This window comes from Schistocerca americana, chromosome X (genome assembly GCF_021461395.2).
Source record: "Schistocerca americana isolate TAMUIC-IGC-003095 chromosome X, iqSchAmer2.1, whole genome shotgun sequence".
Classification (NCBI taxonomy): Eukaryota; Metazoa; Arthropoda; class Insecta; order Orthoptera; family Acrididae; genus Schistocerca; species Schistocerca americana.
Genome location: NC_060130.1, coordinates 901,484,379 through 901,497,160, shown reverse-complemented (window position 1 = coordinate 901,497,160; position 12,782 = coordinate 901,484,379).

Here is a 12,782-nt window from a genome sequence, read left to right as displayed (position 1 = left end):
TATATCACTAATGTGGTTTTTGAAAAAACCTTACTTTCCAACACTGCTTAATCTGTCATTTACTACTCTTACAACATTCCTAAAAAATCCTGTAAATGGTACTGTTGTTACATTTTAGTTTCTTTCAAGCCAAATATGTGGCTTGGTAGAATTATTTCAGACAGATTACTTGCCTGGCTGAGATCCTCAAAAGCATTTGGTGGAGTGCCATACTGTTGACTGTTAACAAAGGTTTGAGCATAATGAATAGGTTTTCAGACATGTGAGTGGCTTGAAGCTATCTTAAGTAACAGAACCCGCACGTAGTCCTTGTTGGCAAGTGTTCAGTTGAGATAAAGGTGTCATCAGGAATGCTATAGGTAAGTATGATAGGACCACTCTTGCTCTTTATATATGTTAATGATCTGACAGATAAAGTGGGTAGCGAGCTGTGACCGTTTGCTGGTGATGCTGTAGTGCATGGGAAAGAGTCAGTGTTGAGTGACCAGGAGGCTACAGAATGACTTGGATGGAATTCCTATTTGGTGTGATGAGTGGCAGCTTGATATAAAGGTGTAAAAATGTAAGGTAATGCAGATCAGTAGGAAAAACAATCCAGTAGTGTTCGAATAGAGTAATACTGGTGTGCTGCTTGACATAGCCATCTTGATTAAAACATCTACAGAAATGGAATGAAAACTTAAGGTCTGTTGTAGGGAAGGCAAAAGGTTGACTTCAATTTATTGGTAGAATTATGTGAAAGTGAAGCTCATCTATAAAGGAGGCTGCATACAGAACATTTGTGTGACTCTTTCTTTAGTACTGCTCACCATATCAAGTTAAAGGAAGACAACAAAGCAGTTAAGAGGCTTGCTACTATATATTTCATCAGTAGGTTCGGTCAGCACTAGAGTATTACGGAAATGCTCCAGTGTTATGTAGGCAGAAAACTACTGAGAAAGTTTAGAATAAGTGGTGTTTGCAGCAGATTACAGAATGACCCCACTGCCATGCATATCACATATATGCTGTGAAGACAAAAAAAGAGAACTCAAGCTCGTATGGAAGTGTATCGAGAGTCATTCTTACCCATTTCATTTGCAAGTAGAACAGTAAAGGGAATTGCTTGGAATGGTACAAGGTACCCATTGCCATGCACCTTATTGTGGATTGTGCAGTATGTACGAGGTTATACAACATAGTAATGTGTCTGAGTTTTTTTTTATGTGAAAACTCTTAAAGCTTTTTAAATAAAACAAACATTGTTAACATTCTACTTCTTTATTACTCATCTCTACATTTTTATCTAGATTAGAATGATAATTTATGTAAATTAGACTGTCATTAAAGTGTATTGTTATAAATTTCCTGTATCTGATAAAATCACTCTCACACTATAGTTAAAAATTCCTTTTTATGGGCTTTATTCACATCACTTAACATTTCATGTTAATAGCTTTTGTAAAAGTATGACTCTACATGTAATGTGAGTAATCTCAAAATAGCACCAGAAAGGAACAGGAACCAATATCAAAAACAAAAAACTGGAAATTAGAACAGAAGGAAAAAAAGTACACTACAGGCCATTAAAATTGCTACACCAAGAAGAAATGCAGATGATAAACAGGTATTCATTGGACAAACATATTATACTAGAACTGACATATGATTACATTTTCACACAATTTGGGTGCATAAATCATGAGAAATCAGTACCTAGAACAACCACCTCTGTCCGTAATAACGGCCTTGATATGCCTGGGCATTGAATCAAACAGAGCTTGGATGGCGTGTATAGGTACAGCTGCCCATGCAGCCTCAACATGATACCACAGTTCATCAAGAGTAGTGACTGGCATATTGTGACGAGCCAGTTGCTCGGCCACCATTGACCAGACGTTTTCAATTGGTGAGAGATCTGGAAAATGTGCTGGCCAGGGCAGCAGTCGAACATTTTCTGTATCCAGTAAGGCTCGTACAGGACCTGCAACATCCGGTCGTTCATTATCCTGCTGAAATGTAGGGTTTCGCAGGGATTGAATGAAAGGTAGAGCCAAGGCGCGTAACACATCTGAAATGTAACGTCCACTGTTCAAAGTGCCATCAATGCGAACAAGAGGTGACAGAGACGTGTAACCAATAGCACCCCATACCATCACGCTGGGTGATATGCCAGTATGGCAATGACAAATACACTGTTCCAATGTGCGTTCACCACTATGTCGCCAAACATGGATGCGACCATCATGATGCTGTTCACTGAACCTGGATTCATCCGAAAAAATGATGTTTTGCCATTTGTGCACCCAGGTTCGTCATTGAGTACACCATCGCAGGCGCTCCTGTCTGTGATGCAGCATCAAGGGTAACTGTAGCCATGGTCTCCGAGCTGATAGTCCATGGCTGCAAACATCGTCGAACTGTTCGTGTAGATGGTTGTTGACTTGCAAACGTCCCCATCTGTTGACTCAGGGATTGAGATGTGGCTGCACGATCCGTCACAGCCATGTGGATAAGATGCCTGTCATCTCGACTGCTTGTGATACGAGGCTGTTGGGATCCAGAATGGCGTTCCGTATTACCGTCCTGAACCCACCGATTCCATATTCTGCTAACAGTCATTGGATCTCGACCAACGCGAGTAGCAATGTCGCAATACGATAAACCGCGATCGTGATAGGCTACAATCCGACCTTTATCAAAGTCAGAAATGTGATGGTATGCATTTCTCTTCCATACACGAGGCATCACAACGACGTTTCACCAGGCGACACCAATCAACTGCTGTTTGTGTATGAGAAATCGGTTGGAAACTTTCCTCATGTCAGCACGTTGTAGGTGTCGCCACTGGCGCCAACCTTGTGTGAATGCTCTGAGAAGCTAATCACTTGCATATCACAACATCTCCTTCCTGTCGGTTAAATTTCGCGTCTGTAGCACGTCATCTTAGTGGTGTAGCAATTTTAATGGCCAGTAGTGTATTTTATCGGAGGTGTAAGTTAATCTTTTCAGTTGCCTCAGATTTTTAGCCTATTTTTTTGTCTTCTGCTTTAGATCCAAGTTTACATATTATATGCAAAGTTATGAAAACATTGATTTAGTTTCACAATGCAATACAATTACTTGGTGGTGAGTGACCATATTTTTTTAATGTCCTAAATGCACTTAATTTTCGATGTAGTTCCCGTTTAGACAGATGTACTCTGTTCAAAACATTTCCAGTAATATCTGTGCCTGAACTGCATTTCTGGAAGATCTGCAACCACTTTATGACTGAATTTGAAACAATTGATGTGCATATATGTAGGAGTAGATAAAATTCAGAAGCCACCAAATCCAGTGCATACTATGGATGTTCAGTAGCTTCTACTTAATGCTTCAGTTATCCCATTGCGAAAGCATCTTTTGGGATGACAAATTATTATTATAATTATATTTATTTTCATTTGAGGCCTTTTCTCTCCCATGTTTTTCATCTGCAACCTCTGACAGCAGAGTTTGGTGAATGAAGTCGGAATGATAGATCAGAAAACACTGGTGGCTCACAACGCTGCACTTGCATAGCGGCTGATGTTGACAATGTGCCCCCACCATAGTTCAGTTGGGCACTGTGTGTGTTTTGTGTTAGGCCTGTTGGACGAAGTGCTTGTTTAGTGCGTTGCTTGTGAACTGAGAACAGGGCAATTCTACCTGAGGGAACGACATTGAATGCTGCATGGTAAGTTGAAATTGACCCGTTTCATGCAGCAACCTCAGTACGCACAAAAAGGGTCCTGGTTTTTTGTTCACGACAACGCTCACCCATACACAGCCAATATCGTCAAACTTCCTGGCAAAAAAAGGGGGTGGTGCAACTTGAACATCCACCATACTTGCTCGATTTCAATCCTTCAGACTTCTTCCTATTGCCTCGACTGAAACTCGCTTTGAAAGAAAAAAGATTTGATGATATTCCTGACATCCAACGAAACGTGACTTGGCTTTTGAACACCATCCCAAAGGAAGACTTTGTGCAAAGTTACCAGGACATTTATCGCAGAGCTCAGCAGTGCATAGTTAGGAGAGGTGGCTATTTTGAAGGACAGTAAGATAACTGTAGTTCATAGTTCATCTATGTTAATTTTACAGGATGATTCACCAAACTTTATTGTTAGAAGTTGTATTTGGGCCACAAGAATTGTGTGGTATTCGTCAGTTATTGTTTTATCCTTTGCGCAAGGTAAACAGTTTGAAGAATCCTTTATGAATTCAATTTTCACAGCATTTCTTACACATGAAATTGCCTTTTTTCTCTTTCTTTTGGCGCAAAGTGTTTCCAGTTCCTAACCACTGCTTTGAGTGCATTTCTGTTTCTGACATGAGGTGGTGGACCCACATCTTTGTAAAATTGCATTTACAAATGTGCTTTTGGATGCATTCAACAAATGTACCATCCACAATGTTTGTTCATAGTTGTTTCTTCCTATAAAATGTATGATCCACTTTTACTGCTCCTGCCTACAGTGTCAGTTATTTCATTCATCTTTAAATGTTGATTGATGCTTTGCAGTTTCTCAATGTTTTCAACTGTGACTGCAGTTTTGGAGTGCCCTGTATCTGGATTAACTTTTAAGAGAAGAATGGCCACATTGATTACAGTTACCCATTTAATAATCATGGAAAGTGAAGAAGTAGACTCTTTCTAAAACTTTGTTAATTTCTGATGAACTTTCTTTAGCAATAAACTGCCCAAAACAAATAATTTTATACAGGCACAGTTGTCCACTTTGAACAAAACTGGCATAACCCAGCTCCTTTAAAAAGCTGTTTAAACAAAACTATTCCATATATTATCCTTACACTTGATTTATATAGTTGTGCAATGTGTACCAAAATGTGTGGGTCGAATTGCTAATGACAACAGTAAGTGTTATTGTTATTGTTAAATGTTTGAATCTCTGCCAAAAAACAGTCAATGTCTAAAATTTTACTGGTGTTATTGCCTACAGAATAATTACATCCTGGATCTCATGACACTACCATACTTCAGAAAGCATTGTACCTCTTATGGTAATTATAACGATGATAGGCCATTTGTACAAAAGCAAAGCTGAATGATGTTACACATTGCCCACTATAAAGTTCATGGCCTCTGGATAGAGCATCGAAGGGAGTGACCAGTAAATATTGACTACCCAACTCCCAAAAAAATCTGTGAAAGCATTCACATACATAAAGTATCAGGGAGTGTGTATATGGAGTGATTTAAAGTGCAATGACCACATAAAACTTGTATTAGTGGAAGAAGTTGCCAGACTGAGTTCCATTGAAAGAAACCTGAAGAATGGTTGGAAGTTGTCCCACAAAGGAGTCACCTTATAGAACCCTCATTTCACAATATTTTGCTTTTGCTCTTCAGTCTAGAACCGTTACCAAATAGGATTGATAGAGGAAATAAAGAAGACACAAAGAAGAGGAGCATATTTCATCATGTGACTGTTTAATAAGTGTGAAAGTATCATGGAGATTCCTACAAACTCCAGTGGTAGGCACTAGAGGATAGCTGTTTTGCATCAGTGTGGTTTGTTCCAGGAGTGAATATTGCTAGACAATTCAACAGACATAGTGCTTCTCCTATGCTTATATTGAAAAAACACCATGAAGCTAAAATAGATGAAATTTAAGGCTTGCCAACAGTCTTCCTCATACACTATTTGCAACTGGTAGGGGATAGGAGGGAAGTGATAGTGAAGCCTGAAGTACCACCCACCACATTGCAAGGTGGCGTTCAGAGTATAGTTGTAGCTGCATATTTCCACTCTGTCAGCTAGTTAACTGAGCAGCTGTACTTGTATTACTTATTCTCTCTAAACACTCAAATGGTTCATTGAACTCTAAACTTCCTTCATCCTCTATAACTTTTGTATCTTTTATAATGGCAACCATCTTTGCCATTATATTGAAACTGTTTACACATTATGTATTGTTTACAGAAATTTCAAGGAAAATCCTCCTTCCGGATACTGTCTTTGCTGTCTTTAATTTTTCAGTGAGCTGCAGTGTTAACTTTCACTTAAGAAAATTCTTTTAAAGAAATTAGAAACATTAAAGGGTATTTAGAAAATACTTTTCTCAGTACCACTACAACCATTTTCAGCAGCTATATACATGCTGAAAGTCGCACTAAGAGCTAGTTACAACTTCAGTAAATTGATTATGAGCAACTCACTGAAACATAGCCAGATGTGCAGCTCAGTGAAAACCACTGGCCCTCCAATGTCAGGGTGTCCAGCATCCTGAAAAACAGGGAAAACTCAGAATTTTTTTCCATTTTGCCTAAAAACCATGGAAAAGGCTTGGTGTCTAATTCAATTTTGGACAAAGGCATTTCCTTGCCTTCTGCTTGGCTTGATGCAGTGCTGTGCTCACTGTTCAGCCTCAGCTCTGTGCTGCAAGTCCAACATCCACCAGAGTTTTGGCATCCCCCCCAACTCCTCCCCTTGATGAATCCAATGGAGTGGTCAGCCATACAGCACAGCCTGCTTGAGTCCAGACGAGCTGTGTGGAAGTATGTTTTTGTTGACATGGAGTGGCTTGCACACCTGTCATTGTAGCCTGGCTGTGCTACCCTCTGTTGTGATTTTGGACGTCTGTGACGTAATATGACTAGCAAGGATCTGTGATGTATTTGGTGTGGTTTACATTTACATCTGTTTAATTGTACCGCCCTTTTGATAACACAATGTAATCACAAAGGTGTGTGCTGTTAGGGAAGTTTGTGACCTATTAGGGGTCCATTTATTTTGCACCAGGGATACTAGGGTACAGTACAGTGTTTTGGGTATATACCGAAAAATTACTGTTGTAAATTCCAACAGTTACCGATCTGATGGCATTTTGTACATATAAGATTGATTATAGATCTTTAGGGATGGACACAAAATAGTGTAATTAGAATACTAACAAGCAGCCATTTGGATTTGGCGTACAGTTGTTGATTTGGTTAACACTTAGCTGAAGCCTGCAGGGGGAACAGTGCAACAAAGGTGGCTAGAGGGAGAGTGAGGGCTGTGGAAATAGCTTCTTGGGGAATGAGCGTGAGGCAACTGTTTGCATCATTCCTATCCTCACTGGCTAATGTTACTGTTGCTGCTGTGAGTTGTAGTCAACATAAACTTTGTTTGATTATATGCAAGTGAGAATGATATTAGTGCTTTAATTTGGACCCACTCAAAGAGAGACGTAGGCCAGGGAGTATGGAACTTTGCCATAAGTGCAAGTTGAGTTTTTTTAGTGGCTTTCCATGTTTGTGAATTCTTAGCCACATTTCACTGTTGTTTAGGTACAATCCTGTCTAATGCGTATGTTATCTCAGGGTATTGCAGAGCACACTTTGAAAAATTCAGTATTTGATTCATGCTCTGTAAAACCATCTTCTCACTCAGCAGTATAGGCAAGCAAACGTTGTCCAGTCACGAAAGGGGAAGAAGCATGCTGGGCTCAAGGAAGAGTATAGTGTCTATATCCATCTTAATCACCACAAATAGCCTTGATTCCAATGCTTCTGCATCAGACGTAGCCCTTGCGTTGCTGCCTGCCACCTCTGGATGCACTCTGCTGATTGATCGTACCCTTGATTCAGCAAGTGAACTGGGAAACAAAATTACCAGTTTGAATGAAGAAAACTAGTATTTCTGATTAGCCTCTGTGTATTTTTAGTGTGCTGCAGTGCAGACGTGGAATGCATCATGCAGTTCTGGTGTATCTCACAACCAAGTGCTACCCCGAGGCAATTGTATCAAGCACCTGCTGCAGGAACTTGCGGCAGCAGTTGACAGTGCTAGATTATGTGCAGAGGGATGCATGACGAAGACGGGGATCAGTTTGTGTCTTTTGGCTGCTGTGAGACACTAATCTTCTCGAGACATTGGCAGCTTGTTAATCTCTCACCAGATGTGTTCCCAGACAGTAACATTGCCTCCAACATGCAGCTGCAAAAGTCAAAAGAAAATTATGGCATTGTGTTGATTAGAGCCGTGTTTCACTAAACAGCTACAGGATACACTGAGATGTTAAAAGTCATGGGATACCTCCTCGTATCATGTCGGACCTCATTTTTCCAGGCGTAGTGCAGCAACTTGACATGGCATGGACTCAACAAATTGTTGGAACTACCCTGCAAATATATTGAACCATGCTGTCTCTATAGCCATCCATAACTGCTAAACTGTTCCCACTGCAGGATTTTGTACACGAACTCACCTCTCAACTATGTCTCATAAATGTTCAGTGGGATTCATTTCAGGCAATCTGTGTGGCAAGCCATTCGCTCAAATTGTCCAGAATGTTCTTCAAATAAATTGTGAACAGTTACGGCTTGGTGACACAGTTCATTGTCATCCACAAAATTTCCATCGTTGTATGGAAATGCGAAGTCCATGAATGAATGGCTGCAAATGGTCTCCACTTAGCCAAACATAACCAGGGACGCAGTCCATTCCATGTAAACACAGCCCGCCCCATTGTGGAGCCATCACCAGCTTGCACAGTACCTTGTTGACAACCTGGGTCTATGACTCAGTGGTGTCGAATCCTACCATCAGCTCCTACCAACCAAAATTGGGACTCATCTGACCAGGCCACCGTTTTCCAGTCATGTAGTGTCCAATCGATGTCATGAGCCCATGAGAGGTGCTGCAGGTAATGCAGTCCTGTTAGCAAAGGCACTCTCTTTGTTCGTCTGCTACCATAGCCCATTAACACCAAATTTCGCCCCAGTGACCTAGTGTGTACGTCTGTTGAACGTCCTACATTGATTTCTGCAGTTATTTCACAGTGTTGCTTGTCTGTTAGCACTGACAAATCTTTGCAGAGGCTATTGCTGTAGGCCGTTAAGTGAAAGCCATCTGCCACTGCATCACCCTTGGTGAGAGGTAATGTCTGAAATTTAGTGCTCTTAGCACTCTCTTGACACTGTGGGTCTTGGAACATTGAATTCTCTAACGATTTCCGAAATGGAATGTTCCATGTGTCTAGCTCCATCTTTCTGCATTCAAAGTCTGTTAATTACCATCATGCAGCAATAATCACACTGGAAAACACATGAATCACAAGTGTACAGATGGCAGCTCTGCCAATGCACTATCCTTTTATTCCTTGTCTACGTGATACTACCGCCATATGTATATGTGCCCATCGCTAGCCTATGACTTTTGTCACCTCAGTGTGTTGTGTCTTTGTGAAACATGGTAGTGACTGAGTTTGATCTGTTTGTATGCTTTTGGAATAGCACGTTGTACAAAGTTTTGAGCAGTGTGTTTGAAAAACAAATGCTGCAAAATATTTAGTTAAAGGATTTGAGGTAGGTGCATCCCATTCTAAGGTAAATCTGAAAAGGCAAGTAGATCAGGTACCCATCGATGACCCCAGGCTTAATAAATCATTGCTAAGACAGCTGAAAGCCAAGCTCAAAGTCAAGGCTAATCCAGAGAGTTCTGTGGTTTTGGACTTAGGGACAAGCGGCTCACATAAAGTGCATGGTAACTTTAAGGCAGAATGCACTAGCGTTTGTTGCAATACTGTTCAGTTTCTGAGAGTTTTATATACTCTATTTAAAGCGTTAGTAGTAACGCAACAGGGGCATCAGGGCGTTTTGTTAGTGCGGGTTGCCTACATTCAGGGGTAAGTATACTTTCAGTGTGCAAACCTAGAGTTCTCTTTTGATTGACAGGTTCTTAACCTATTGTTGTGCTAGTGGATTATGATCCCCTGGGGATGATCTGTCCTTCTGAGAAACTTCCCACTTGTACCCCCGTAACCCAGTCCCTGAGGAAACCACAAATCCTTCACTTCACTGATACAGGAACACTTTCAGGCCTGAGTTATTCAAATAACCCCCTCCCACTCTATCAATTTGATTGGCTACTTAATTAAATTGCTCAATTAATTAACTCCTAACCCTCTAGTAAACCCCAACCCTCCCCTCCCCTCTCCCGCTCCAGTGCCTGGAGATTGCTGGCTCTATCCTGGAGAGGAAGGATCTCATGATAGGATATTCAGTTACAAAGCAGAAAGTATATTGTTTATTTATAAAAAATTCAGTTTGCAAGGGTTGGACCTCTCTTGCTCTGCTCATCATTCTGTGCAGTTTGGGAAGATGCAGGTCTTGTCAAGTACATCAAAAAGCAGTAATTAAATCGATCGAATTTTTTATCCCTATTGCGCAAGGAATACCATCATGAAACAGTCATCACACGTAATTACGCTGTTAAAAATCTTTCAATCGCGAAGCATGCAATGTCCATTGCATCAGCTTTTCCTTTGTGTCCAGCACTAGCCAATGGGTACACTGTATTGTGAGGAGAGATGAAAACATCCATCTTCGTGTTTCGAGACATTGGTTCACACAGACAAACAGGGAGCGGCGTCTTGAGAGAGACAGAGACAAGTAGTGAGTCAGAAATTTTCCTGTCAACAGACTGCTGCCACTTGATGCCTTGTACGAGGGCTGCGAGATCAAAGGAGGCCAATATCTGGTCCCTGTCAGCGGTATTTATTAACGTGATCTGTAATTAGGACATTGGGCTGTTTTGACCTTCGTGACAGCGTCCTGACACACACACACACACACACACGAGATCCCAACCAGTGGCTACTAGACCACACTTCATTCCTTTCACTGGTGATTACTGTTATTATGTCATGGGGAGCAAGGGTGGTCGGATGCAGTCATGATGTCTACTCAAGTAGGGGAACCCTGTCTGTCTCCCACAAACTGATTAAATAAAAAATATGTATCAATATATTATTGACTTTCATTTGAATTTCGTGTCATGACATCCTTCCTCTCCAACATAGAGTGTGTGTTTTTCCTACCAATTTTTTCTGGGACAGGTGGGGAGGGAGGGGATGAGAGGTAGGGAGGGTGGGTAGTCCTCTGGTGGTGGCACTGTGCACTAGCTCAGTCGATCTCTGCATGTCAAGATGAACGCACCATGAAAATTCTCCAATAAGACGACACCTCCCATCTGCAGCAGCGTAATTACGTAATTAGCACTTGTAGTTGCTGGATGCGAGCTTTCCCTACCAAATAAAAGTGAGATCCAGCCCCTGCAAATTGAATTTTGTAAATAACTGGTGTATCCGATGCTATATCATTGAATTTCCACCCATGAGGTCCTTCCTCTCTAGCACAGACAGCAGCTTAGAGCCCATGGTGGAATCCATTCTCAGTCAGGCATTTGCCTCGGAAGGAGTTCTCGATGCATTGGTATTCCACAGGCGTTTACTGGGTAAATACTGCTTTATTTGCTGTTCAGTCTAACTGTGACCAGCAGCGTTTGCAGGCCTGACAGTGGGACACTACAGGAGGAGAAAGAGAGCACGTTTTTCGACAGGAATTTCTCGGGTATCAAGTATCAAAGTGATGCCGCCATCTAATGCTTTTTTGTGGGGCTTAGCGTCTGACATTTGGTCTGTCAGTCGCGGGGCCCGAGCAGACACCTCTTGGCCACGAGCGCGTGGCATGACCACTGACAGGCACGCCTCTCCGCAGGGGCCCCCGGTACACCCCGACTCTGGGCAGCCTACACGAGTGGCATTCTGTATGGGCCAGTGGACAATGCGTGCTTCACAACCAAAAGATTTTTAACAGAATATTTACGTGTGATGACTGTTTCGTGACAGCATTCCTGTATTCCGTATGCGATCGGGATAAATACAAGCAGTCATGTAATTACTTCTTTTCGATGCATTTGACAAGACCTGCATCTTCCCAAACAGCAGAGAATGATGAGCAAGAGAGATCCAACCACTGGAAACTGAATTTTTTATAAACAAACAATATACCTTCTGCTATGTAACTGAATCTCCTGTTGTGAGATCCTTCTTCTCCAGCACAGAGCCACCAATTTCCTGGTATGGGAGGGGGGCATGGGAGGGAGGGTTTGGTGGTTTACCAGAGGGTTAGGGGTTAATTAATTGATCAATTTAATTAAGTAGCCAATCAAATTGATAAGAGTGGGAGGAGGCTATTCGAATAACTCAGGCTTGAAAGTGTATCTGCATCAGTGAAGCAGAGGGGGGAGGGTTGGTGGTTTCCTGAGGGGTTGGGAGGAGGGGGAGAGGTGGGGGGGGAGAGTTTCTCAGGAGGACATATTATCCCCAGGGGACCATAATCCACTAGCAGAACAATAAGCTGAATGTAGGCATCCTGCACTAACAGATGCCCTTGTTGCCCTACTACTGCCATCATCTCCCCCCAAGCTGATTTCAACAATATTACAAGCACCTCCGTTTTCCCACGGAAGTTTTGTGCTGTTGGTAGGTGAAGCTGATTTCAACAATATTACAGGCACCTCTGTTTTCCCACAGAAGTTTTGTGCTGTTTGGTAGGTGAACAATAAACTGGTGTCAGTCTGTGCTCAGCAAGTATTAACTGCTGTTTAAAATGTGTAAAGGGAGTAGAAAGAGCAGAGAAGGAACAGAAGTAGGTAAAACCAAAACCTAAGGTCGCTACTGGAATTTCTAACAGTCTTGCCTATCGAGTAGTGCGTGATTATTTGAGGGACAAGACGCTGATAGCTCATCTCGCCTATTTTAGACTGTGCTTACTCAATTTCTGACTAAATTTCAGTCACATGACCTCTTAACTGCTTTCCTCTAGACTTCTCTCCAGTCAAAGAACTAATGAGAAAATTTATCAAACTCGAAGTGTGTAGAAACAAACTAGCTTCAAAATAGAGCTGAATGACTACGTTAAACAGTTACAACCTCAGAAAGTGGACATCAGGTACAGAACCAAAGAAGCTGTGTGGGTCAATGTG